This window comes from Budorcas taxicolor, unplaced genomic scaffold, assembly GCF_023091745.1.
Source record: "Budorcas taxicolor isolate Tak-1 unplaced genomic scaffold, Takin1.1 scaffold474, whole genome shotgun sequence".
Classification (NCBI taxonomy): Eukaryota; Metazoa; Chordata; class Mammalia; order Artiodactyla; family Bovidae; genus Budorcas; species Budorcas taxicolor.
Window position 1 is genome coordinate 1 of NW_026292564.1, and position 12277 is coordinate 12277.

At 36.5% G+C, this 12277-nt stretch overlaps 1 pseudogene; it reads right to left on the bottom strand.

Moving 5' to 3' along the window:
* Window positions 1-855: 855 nt before the first annotated feature.
* On the bottom strand, window positions 856-10715 carry LOC128071402 (selenoprotein P-like; annotated as a pseudogene).
* Between the last annotated feature and the right edge of the window lie 1562 nt (window positions 10716-12277).

Consider the following 12277-nt stretch of genomic DNA (forward strand, 5'->3'; position numbering starts at 1 on the left):
AGTTCAAACTAAAACAAAATCATATCCAGATTCTACTGTTTCACCACACAGTATCTACAAAAGGGTACGTGAGTTTTTTTCTTCCATGACTGTTGCTCAAAAAAATTCTTAATGTGTTTCCACAAAAGTTATATTTAAAACAATATACTTAGCAGTTTTCCTGAAAATATATTTATCCCACTATGAGAAAGACATTAAATTTTTAATAATCTTCGTAAGTTACTTTCAATTTACACTAGTAAATCTTTGTAGTAAATTAAAACATCAGACAAGTCCTTTGACTCTTTGGACTATCTCAGGAATTCCACCATGTATTTTGAACTAAAGCTGACTTACTATTCTGAAGTTGTTTAGGTACTCAGATGGCATATTTCTTCTAATTCAACAAATAGTGCTAATATGTGTTTTTTGTCCTTACACCAGTTTTACCGTTAACACCTACAAAAACAAAATTATAGACCTTTTAAAATATGGTATCTTTTTAAATACCTACTTCTACTTAAACCAGAAGCATCGTTTTTGCAGTTTCGTTGTTCCTTGTATTAATACTTAGTTATTTATGAACTGCAATAACAAAATTGTTCTGCTCCATTTAGAAACTTCAGCATCTTCAGGAAGAAAAAGACAAGGAGATTGCAGTTCTTCGTAATACCGTTCGTGATTTAGAACAACGCCTCTCTATCAGCAAAGATTCTCAAGTTAAACTTGTTGGCAAAGATCCTCACTTTAAGCGTAGACGGTTTTGAGAAGGTTCATTAGTTGCTATTTAATTTCTTTAAAAGCAGTTGAAAATTAATTTTGATTGTCAATATAACATACTACCTAAGTAATAACAGCAATGAAAACAAAAATCTTTAAATTTTTTTATTGAATTCAAACATCCACATTTTTGCCAGTCCTGTTCTACATTTCTGCTTAATAGTATTAACCATAAAAATAATTCAGGTTTATAGGAGCTGGTTTGCCTATTGAACCATCATTGACTATGGAAATACTTTCTAAGCAATCAAGAGTTAGACAACATTCTGTTATCTTTTCCCATCTATCTTTCAAGATTGGCAATCTCAAATTTTAAAGAGTATGATTAAAAAAAACAAGATATAAAGGCTTCATTCATATATGATAGTAAAAATCAAGATATGAGTCTTAGATATAAAAAAGTATAAATGGATATCTAAAATGTAATCATAGCAAAATATTCATGTGTGAGTATTTCTGGGTCTGAAAAGACAGAATTCACTTCTTGCTTTAAAGGTTTAATCTGTTAAAAACATAAGATTAAAAAGACAAAGATAATATTGTTTTGAGAAGTAAGTAAAGAAAATGGAAAACATGTCTTTGTTGTTCTTCCTCCATTCTAAGTTGCTAACTATCCAACAGAAACCCCTAGGTTATAGTTTACGTTTCTGTTCTCATTAATGCAAGTAGAATACTGGAAAAAGAAAAAGAAAAACATATTAACCAAATGCTGCAATCACCTTTCAGCTGAATAAAAATATGATTTGGGTCAAAATTTCTTTGACTTATATTTTTAAATGTGGAAGTCAATTTCTCCATGTTTGCGCAAATCCAATTCCTATTTTTGAATCACTATTAATTAGGTAGCTTATACAAATGCTGGAAATGTAATTGTGTAGATTGACTTGGAGAATATATCCAATTTCATATATTTAATTTGAAGGTCATTTTCACATTTTGGCCTTATTTTTTCAGCTTCACTTGGTGCTGGTTTCTGTGGGATTGAGCTGCTGACCTGCTGCCTGTCAGGCAGCTGGAGGCAAACGTCACTGTCAAGATTCAATGACGTTCTCCTCTGCCAAAAGGCCCTGTCAGCTACATAAAGAGGGGAGGTTTTCTGTACACTGTCAGGTGATTGCAGACCCTGTTTTTTCAAATACCAGATGCCGACAGTGGCAACAGCAGCTACTCAAAGCAGATTCTGAATCTTTGGGAAACTGTCAGAGTAACTGATTTATGCATCTCTTTCGTCAGAGCTTCTTTTGTGGAAGAGAAAGTTGTAAATTTTCACTTCCTACTAGTGTATCACAGTTATCTGAGTGACCCTGTCTTTGGTGACCCTTGTGCCTATGGTGGTGGTGATGAAGACCTGAAGGAGGGGGATTCTCAGGGGTATCTGGTGTGTCTGGTTTTGGAGACTCTGAAAGATGAGCATTTTCATGAAGCTGATGCCCGTGGTGGGGGTGGGGGTGGGGGTGGGGGTGGGGGTGGGGATGGGGATGCTGTCGGTGATGGTGATGGTGATGTCGCTGTGAAGCCTCAGCTGTTTTCTCCTTGGTAGCCAGAGATACATTTTTACAGAAGTCTTCATCTTCCAGTGTCTGGAATACATTTTATAAATCACTTAACAAATTTATAGATTTACCAAAAATGCATGAAAAAATGAATTCTGGAGTTAACATATATGAAAGTCAAACTGCTTAATTAGATTTGAACTGGTTTTGTGTTTCCAGCATCATATTAATAAGAGAAAAAAAATTTATCTCAGCCTCAACACCTAGACTTTTTATTAAAATTTGGTTCCCATCCATACTTAATTATAAAGTGCTTCTTGTACAAAGTTTGCATTTAACTAAAGAATCTTCAAACATTTTGCAAATAAATCAATGTAAATGTTTTGAAAATAGATTTTTAAAAATGTAGTAAGTTAAAGCTTTAACAATACTTAAGCTTCTATACTAGTTAAATCAACAGCAGAAGTCAAATTTTCCTTTCCTTATTAAAAGCATTTCCTAAATTTTTAAGAATTCTGAGGAAGAATTTGAGAGATACATAAGGCTTAAAAAGAAAACAAAACCACTATATTTATATCTGCAAAAGCAAAACTAAATAAACTAACTGGTTAAAAGAACTTAGATTGACTGCAGTAAAATCAAACAACTATCAAATCCTAAAATCAGTTTACCAAATGGAACCTTTCACACCAGTGTCAACAAAGCATTGAATCTAATATTATTTTCTGAAACAAACTAATTTCTCTCTGATAACTCAAAAGAGCCAATAAAATTAACTCTGCTAATATTTATAATTACTAGGCATTTTCAAAATTTTAAAATACTGAAACAAATCCCAAAATAGGAATCAACATAGCTAACATTCATTAGGCACTGAGTATAAGTTAGACACTGAGTTAGTACTTTACTTGCTTTACTTCAGTCTCATCTGTAAAAGCAGTAAAATAACCCTCACAGTATTATTATGCAGATTAAAATGTGAAGAATGGCACAACTAAGTTAAACTAACTAAACTGTTGGTTTTCTAATTAACTTAAGTGAGTCATTAGAATGTGAATGGCTTTCTTTAGAGTTGGGGAAAATCTAAAGGAAGCAGAGCTCATAAATAAAACTTTTAATTATTTTTGAACCTGAGTTCAAATTTTGCCAACTTGCTCTGTCAAGGAAACACTGTTTGGAGTTATTTTCCTTCTCAATCTGAGAGGAAAAGAAGTTTATTTAATATAAGAAATTTAGTTAATATAAGTTAAAATCAATTCTTTGAGTATCTTTTTTATAAATCATACATACATATAGTGTTTCTCATAACAAAGAATATTCTAGTGGTTGTGAAGAAGTAAAAAAAAAATAAAGTTATTAATTTTAAAAATAAAATCATTTTTTCAAAGTATCAGTAATTTCAAGTGCATTGTGTAAGAGCGTCACAGAAAAGCTGACAGTCTTACATTCTTGGTGAATTAAGTAGTTATCTGGGCCTGTTCCACTTCAGGTAATGCCATGGATAATATTCGCTATCACTATGTTCTTATATGAGCACATTCATAATATTGTAATAGTGTATTTTATGTTGGCTGAGTTCTTTAAGCACTTAAAGTCATGCAGTATCATTTGGTGGTAATTAAAATACGTAATCTGCATTGATTTTTGTTCTCTCAACTCCTCCTAGATAAAAGCAATATGAATCTTGAAAAGATGTTTTAAAGTGTATGTTACATAACAGGAAGTGTAGGTAATTATAAAAATGACTTGTAGTTTATTTCTTGTATACCAAAAGAAACGCTGGTTTAGCTAATTAGTCATGAAATACTAACTTGAGTAGCTCTTAAAAGATTTCCTCTTTTCTCCAAAGAAAAATAATTGAGAAAAATACCTTGAGAGAGCAGTTTCCACATTTATCTTCACAGTAAACAGTCTTAATGGAATCTTCTACATATGTGAAAGTTAGGAAGGAATAAGGCAAACCAAGATGATATACAAGGTGGCCACATCTGAAAAATATAACAGTCATTACAATATTTTGGCTTAAAACTCAATATTCAAAAAACTAAGATCATGGCATCTGGTCCCATCACTTCATGGCAAATAGATGGTGGAACAATGAAACAGTGACAGACTTTATTTTGGGAGGCTCCAAAATCACTGCAGATGGTGACTGCAGCGATGAAATTAAAAGATGCTTGCTCCTTGGAAGAAAAGTTATGACCAACCTAGACAGCATATTAAAAAACAGAGACGTTACTTTGCTGACAAAGGTCCATCTAGTCAAAATGTGAGAGTTGGACTATAAAGAAAGCTGAGTGCCGAAGAATTGATACTTTTGAACTGTGGTGTTGGAGAAGACTCTTGAGAGTCCCTTGGACTGTAAGATCAAACTAGTCAATCCTAAAGGAAATCAGTCCTGAATATTCATTGGAAGGACCGATGCTGAAGCTGAAACTCCAATACTTTGGCAACCTGGTGCAAAGAACTGAGTCACAAAGAATTGGACACAACTGAGTGATTAAACTAAAGTGAACAATATTTTCAGTGTCATGATCCTACTTAATGCACCATCTGGCATGAGACTGTAGGTTTCATGGTCTTATAACTGTTATAAGACCCTTTCATAACTTTAGTAAATTTCCCTGAAGGGGATCTCAAGCTTCCTGGCACTGCATACCAGGTCAGGTCATGACAAGACTATAGTGAGTCTGATATGGTTGCCAGGTGGGAGGAATAGTAAAGGAATTTGGGATGGACATGTACACACTGCTATAAAGTGGATAAACAGCAAGGACCTACTGTATAGCACATGGAACTCTGCTCAATGTTATATGGCAGCCTGAATGGGAGGGGAGCTTGGGGAAGAACAGATACATGTATATGTATGGCTGAGTCCCTTCACTGTTCACCTGTAACTACCACAACATTGTTAATCAGCTATACCCCAATACAAAATAAAAAGTTTCAAAGAAAAGATTACAGTGAGTCTGATACTAGCATTGTGAAAAATGAAATAGATATATGTCACAATAAATGTCAAAATTATGTGGTTAGTTATTGTGATTTGGTCAAATACAATTTTGTAATTGACTCATAAATTCTATCAAAGTTCAAACCACTGACCTCATAAATCAGGTCTGCAAATCACATGATCTTTTCATAACTGCTAAGGCAGCACAAATTCCACACAATAAGAAATCACAGCATAATGAGAAAGATCCTCCAGTCTTGGCCAGTAGCCCACTGATTTAAATAAGAATATGATGCAGCAAAAATTTCAGCACAATGAAAGAAATGGAAATACACTTGGCATTTTCAGAAACGGTGGAGTTTAAATGTCCTTCTTGCCCCCATTTTATCCTGTATATACAATTTTATATGAATATCAAAAGGTTAAACTTTGCAACAGATTAAATTAGAAGCTTGCAGTCCTAAAAGAATAACATGTAATATTAAAAATACTTAGGGTAAGACCAAGTAGGTCTCAGACCTAGGCAGAGTCTGGCTTACCATCCCTGAAGAGCCAAAAACCAAACAAACCAGCACCAACTAGAAATGATGATAGCAAATAATGTATGCATTGAAGTTCTTTCATAATACAAACATTTTATTCATTCATGGAATCAAAAGCAGATTCATACAGATTATGCCTAAATGATTAACATACTTTAAGAAATGCAGATATATAACCTTAAAATGTATTAATAGTAATTTTAGAGATAAGCCAGTAGTCTGCAAAGTACGGTTATTCATCTGAAAATTTTTAAGTGAGAATTGTATGTAAGGTACAAATTGATTTTTCTTTTTATTTAATCAGAATGCTAATGTACAGGGGGAAGAAAGTATAGTCAATTTTCCTTATTTCCCTATTGGAGTGAATTCTTTTGTGTAAAAGGAAGTCATCTGGCAAAACCAAACATTCTAATGGGCTCACTTTGAAACTGAGTATTTGGTAACAAGATAAAAGCAGATGTCTTATTTTAAATCACTTACTACATTAACTATGAAGCAGGTATATTGTAATTTGGGGGTGGGTGTGCATGCACGTGTGTATAAAGGTGGGTACACACCTGTCATATATGAGGAAGTCATCTTTATTTCCATTTAAGAGAGTCCAGACATCTGGTTGGTCTTCTTCTTGTTGGTAAACAGGAATATGTTCTGAAACCTTATTTTTAAGATGCACATATTTTAATCGAGAAGAGATTTCTTGATGATTAACAACAACATAAGAGATGTTAGAATATCCTTCTTTCTCCAGTTTTACTCGCAGGTCCTCCAATCTAAAATATTTGGAAAAAATATTTAAAAAGGAATAATTTAATTAGTGACTTCTCCCTTTCTCCTCTATTTTCCTACATGAAACTCTTTGATTTTTTACTTACTCAGACCTCTTTTTTATATTGTTTTAAAAGACTAAAACTTGTATTTTTCTAATTATTTATTGAACTCTTATACTCAGTAAAAACTATATGCCAAGTGCTTGCAAAAACATTAGTCCATATGGTCCTCACAATAATCCTATGAAGTGTGTATCTTTTTAATCCATCTCCCAGTTACAGAGAAATTGTATACAATAAGTATTTGGCAAATAACCCAACAAATATATATATTTATAAATTCATTAAATGACTCAAGACCTTTGGTGGCAAGTATAGTGTTTGTTCTACTCTGGCAAAGCTCTCATATCTGCTTCCTATATTGAAATAACTAATCTATTTGCGGAGAAGGCAATGGCACCCCACTCCAGTACTCTTGCCTGGAAAATCCCATGGATGGAGGAGCCTGGTAGGCTGCAGTCTATGGGGTCGTGAAGAGTCGGACATGACTGAGCGACTTCCCTTTCACTTTTCACTTTCATGCATTGGAGAAGGAAATGGCAACCCACTCCAGTGTTCTTGCCTGGAGAATCCCAGGGACGGGGGAGCCTGGTGGGCTGCCGTCTATGGGGTCGCACAGAGTCGGCCATGACTGAAGCGACTTAGCAGCAGCAGCAGCAATCCATTTGCAGGAGTACAATTTAAAACATTTTCCTTACACAAGTAATACATATTTTGTAGGCTACTATAAAATATAGGTACACAAAAAGAAAAGAAATATTTACATAGCTCCAGGAAAGCCACTGTTAACATCCCCCTAGTCTTTTCTGTTCTAACATGCTCTAGGCCAACAAATATAGTGGGGTTTTTTATACAATTTAGTAAATATCTTTTCTATTTTTATTGTTTTATGCATGTATCTATTGAATAGCTATCCCCTTAAGCAATTCTAGACCACAGAAAGACTACCTTACCTAGATGCCTGCAGAATGCACAGGTATCAGCTGGCTTGAAGAAGAGCAACCACGGTCACTGAACCATAGGAGTTCAGCATAGGGTCTTGATCCTTTATGCTCCAGGCTGGAGGTTGCTTACAATAGGAGCTTTGGCCCTGGCTCTCTGTTCCTCCAGTTAGGAGGAGGCAGAGAGCCAGAGCCAGCCCCAGGCCTCTCCACATGGCTGGGGTTGTCCTGTAAAAGAGAAAACCTTTCTGTCATCTTCACGATTGTAACAGGGAATCTCTATAAACCAGCAGGTATAATTCTACTTTCTACAAATATCTAGCCAGTGGATTCTGTCTCCATGTTGTTGGGTTCTTTGTATTGGGCATCTTAGCACCAAATCTCCCTGTAAAGGGGAAAGATCAGCCCTAGTCAGGGAAGCTGCCTAAGCACATCTTAACTATCTGGCTTAGCGAGATAACTTGAATAAGCCTGCTATGAAGATTAGCCTAAACAGGCAGTCAAGTGCTTCTCTAGTACAAGATATATGTCCAGGAGAAAATACATGTCTAGGGAAATTCTGAGAATACGGTCTCTACAACCAAGTAACATTCTGTAGACATGATTTGATTTTTGAGATACAACAAGTTCTGACTGCTTCTTTCTTTCCTCTACCAATCTAAGCACAGGAAGAGTACATAGGGAATTCTGCATAGAAATGAAAAGACATCATGGGAAGAGAACTTAGGAAGAAAGGAGGTGGCAGTGAGGGCTGTCTGCCAACATGAGATTCAGATGTTATTGCCTGCCAAAATATTGCTGTCATAGCCAAGACCAATATGGACCAATGAGAAGACACCTGGCCGGAAGAAATACTACAAATCACTGGGCCTTGTACCCCTTAAGATTCACTGAAATCTACACTCTTATGAGTCTACTTATTGGCTACCACTACTTTTAGGAAGTTCCTGTGACTAGATGGCGTGTTCTTGGGTTAAAAAAAATGCCCCTCTGAGTAGCAAAGTTAAATACATGATAAGAAATATTCCCAAAACAAGGGCCAGAGCTCTCTGCAGAGAGGTACAAATAAAACACATGAACTGTAGATAGGTGGTGGAAAAAAAAAAAAAAAAACATATTCAGCAGAGATGAGCAGAGAAAGAAAATCCATACATTTAATATTTAATTTCAGACACACCAAGTGAATCAGGTCATCAAGATAAGCGTGCTTATTTTGATATGAAGGTCGGTGGGAGACGGATCGAGGCAAAATTCCAGAACAAGGAAGTTGGCACATGTTCAGGCACTGATCTATGGTAAAAAAGTAAAAGTACTTTGGGGACGGGGTGGTTGGGGGAGAGGAGGCAGCTAATGATAAATTACCTAGAGTGAGCCCAGAGTTAAGAGGGGAGCAGAGAAGCTAAAATCAGACTGATATGGGCTCTAATGCACTAGTAGCTGTGGATAGAACTTTTAAAAACCTGACTACAATTATATGACCATTATCTCTTTTTGCAGCTGAGAAAACTGGCTAAGTGAGTTTAGGCAGCTTGCCCAGGTCCCACACAGGTACTAAGTCACAGGGAAACAATTCAAACCAGTTCTACCGATTCCAACACATGACCTCTTACCTACATTTTAGGAACTACAGTAGCCAGAATTTGGGGGTTTTAATTTATTTATTTAATTGCAGTATAACCGCTTTACAATGTTGTGTTCGTTTTTGTGCTTTCCATCACTCACAACAGTATGAATCAGCTGTATGTACAATATACCTCCTCCCTCTTAAGCTTCCCTCTCTCTCCTCCACCCCACCCCTCTAGGTTAGGACAGAGGGAAGTGAGTTTTTTATGCCCTAAGATGACAAAGAAAACATCAAAATTATTCAGGCTTTTTTTGTTTCTTACTAGAATGACTAGATTTTCCCCGCTTTATAGAATATAAATTCAGTAGTTACAGACCCTTCAGCATAAACTTAGCACCTGGCATCCTCACTCTGCACACCATTCCAACTGGCTGAAGAGTGAATATAAATGAAAAGGTTATTTCACTCATTTAGTTTTTTGATGAAAAAATAACTAAAGCCATTGGCAGAGGGTAGTGGATTACAGAGTTCACACTTCGAGATTTTCCCATCACTATAATCAAGAAGCTGTTAACTTTGTTTTCTTAAAATAACTTTTTACATAAGAAACTTTTGATTGATTACAGCTGTCAGACAACTATATAAAATGACATGAATAAAATTAGATTTACTGGAAGTCCTTGTGGCTCAGACGGTAAAGAGTTTGCCTGCGATGCAGGAGACCTGGGTTCAGGATCTCCTGAAGAAGGAAACGGCAACCCACTCCAGTAATCTTGCCTGGAAAATCCCATGGACAGAGGAGCCTGGCAGGTATAGTCCATGGGGTCACAAAGAGTCGGACACTACTGAGAGACTTCACTTAATGCGGTAACAATTGAAATGTAGTGAATTTCACTAATCTCATCACTTTTCAATCACAAGCCTGGATTTCTTGACCACAAACAGACCTATATTTGTTTAAAATTCCCCATTTAAAGACAAAATAAGCAAAAATATTTTCCACCCTCTTCCCCCACCCCCACATCCTCAGACCCGCTTCTGAGGGTCCCCTTCTCATTCTCCTAAAAGCACCAATAACCACTGATTTTGACATGGGTTTTGACTCTTTCAAGGATGACTATTTTGCACAGTGAACCAAACCTGCTTTCTCTTCTTTTACCTTGAAATTGCTCACAATATCCCTGGACATTTCTACAGCACCCTACACAGGCCAGATCTGCTCCTCAAACCCACCAGCTGTTTTGCCATTAGAGCTCTCCTTCCTATTTCAGTGGGAAACTTAAGCTTGAACACATAGTATTGCCTATAATAACAACACAACTTTTTACAGAGGAAAAGTATTCCACTTCTCCAGCCTCCTCTGCCCCTATCTTTATCCTCAGCTGTGCAGAAGGCAGGGCAAAAATCAGCTAGAACTGACAATGTCCCCACCGCACCCGGAGTTTAGACTCTCGTGTTATTTTCTTTACCCATCTCTTTTTAAAAAATCTATTCTAAGGACAAAAAAATTTTATGAAGACCCGAAAATCAAATCATTTAGCAAACTCTCAAGGAATCATGTTTGGAAAACACAAAGTTTCTACTTACACAACCCCTTCCGACCAGCTTGCTTCCTTTCTCTTTGCTCAGCTGGGCGGCTCCACAAAACCACAGTGAGAAACTTGGCTATTTATAGTCCTGTTGTTTACCTCACCCTCTGAACTAAAGTCAGAAGTTTAATGCATGCTCAGCCTTTGACCTTGCAAGGAGAGACCAGCCCTGAACTGATTATTTCAATCAACTTTTAAAAGTAACAAGGGCTGGCATACATAAAATGGGGGGAATTGGGGGGTAATTACTCCCTATCGTTTTTAGTCACCCTGTTTGCTAGGATTTAATGGTACAGTCGGGGGCGGGAGGAAGAGCTAAGGATAAAGAAGGCTTCCAAGTTAAGCTCTTTTCCAAACAAACTATAATAGGGAAAAATACTTGCTAAGCCAGCGAGGTAAGCTGTCACTTTAAAAAAAGAAAAATAATGTTTTTTTCTTTAACTTTGTAGTGGTCAGGTGATAGCCCAACCCAAACCGTGTGAGCTTTGTTAGAAAAGTCTCCTGCTGTTACAGACCGGCTTGGGTTATTTTGAGGCTTTAAAACTTATGGGGTGGGAGGTGAGAGGGGGGTTCAGGATTGGGAACTCATGTACACCCGTGGCTGATTCATGTCAATGTATGGCAAAACCAGTACAGTATTGTATAGCAAAATAAAGTAAAAAAAAAAAAAACAACAACCAACCTTGAATCTCTGGGATCTCACAGGACTTATCTTTTTTTTTTTTTTTTTAATCATTTAAGGGAAGGAGTAAGGAAACAGAGCTTCTGCCTGAGAGAAACGTGCCTTAAGTTTTCTCATCACAGAAGTCCCACTCCCTGGAAGACATATGTATCCCATAGAAGTTCTTAAGAATCTACTGTAAAATCATTACCAATTTAAGTACCATACAAATAAGTTAACTGTGATAGTAGCTGCACATGGAAAAGAATATGGACATTTCAAAGTATACAAATATATTGAGAATTACTACTCTTTCAGACAGCGATACAGTCTTTCTATTAACTGCTACCAATGAGCACATCCATGACAGGTAAGGCAAGTGGCAATGCCAAGAGATGTCAGCCCTGGATAGTGATGATTTTCCGGTAAGCCTTGCTTTCCCTACCAATGCACTTTGTCCAAATGAACCCCTATGGATTGCTGAGCTGGGTACTGCTTTACAAGGTACAGAGAGTACAAAGAGGCTCAGATGTGATCTTTTCTGTAAGGAAACATATTATAAAAGTAGAAGCTTGGCATTTGAAAGCCAAATTCTGTTTACTCACACCAAGCAGTAACCTTAATCTTTCAGGGTCCCTTTGAGAATCCAGTAAAGCGCTTGGTTTCTCCTCAGGAAAAAAAAAAAAAAAAATGCACATATACAGCTTTGTTTTTTAAAAGAATCTTGTGGGGGAAAAAAATTTCGTATAAAACAGATAATTCCGCCTGTGGTTCATTTGCTTAAGAAATTTAAATAGTCATGTTGGGTCTTTCTGCAACAGAGTATTAGGTATATTATCATCACCTCCTTCCTTTACATGTGGCTTAGCCTTTTTCTCCTGTACCAAAGAATTCCCTGCAAGTATGCAACTAGCTCCAAAGCCAAGCACCCAGGATTGTGTGTGTCCA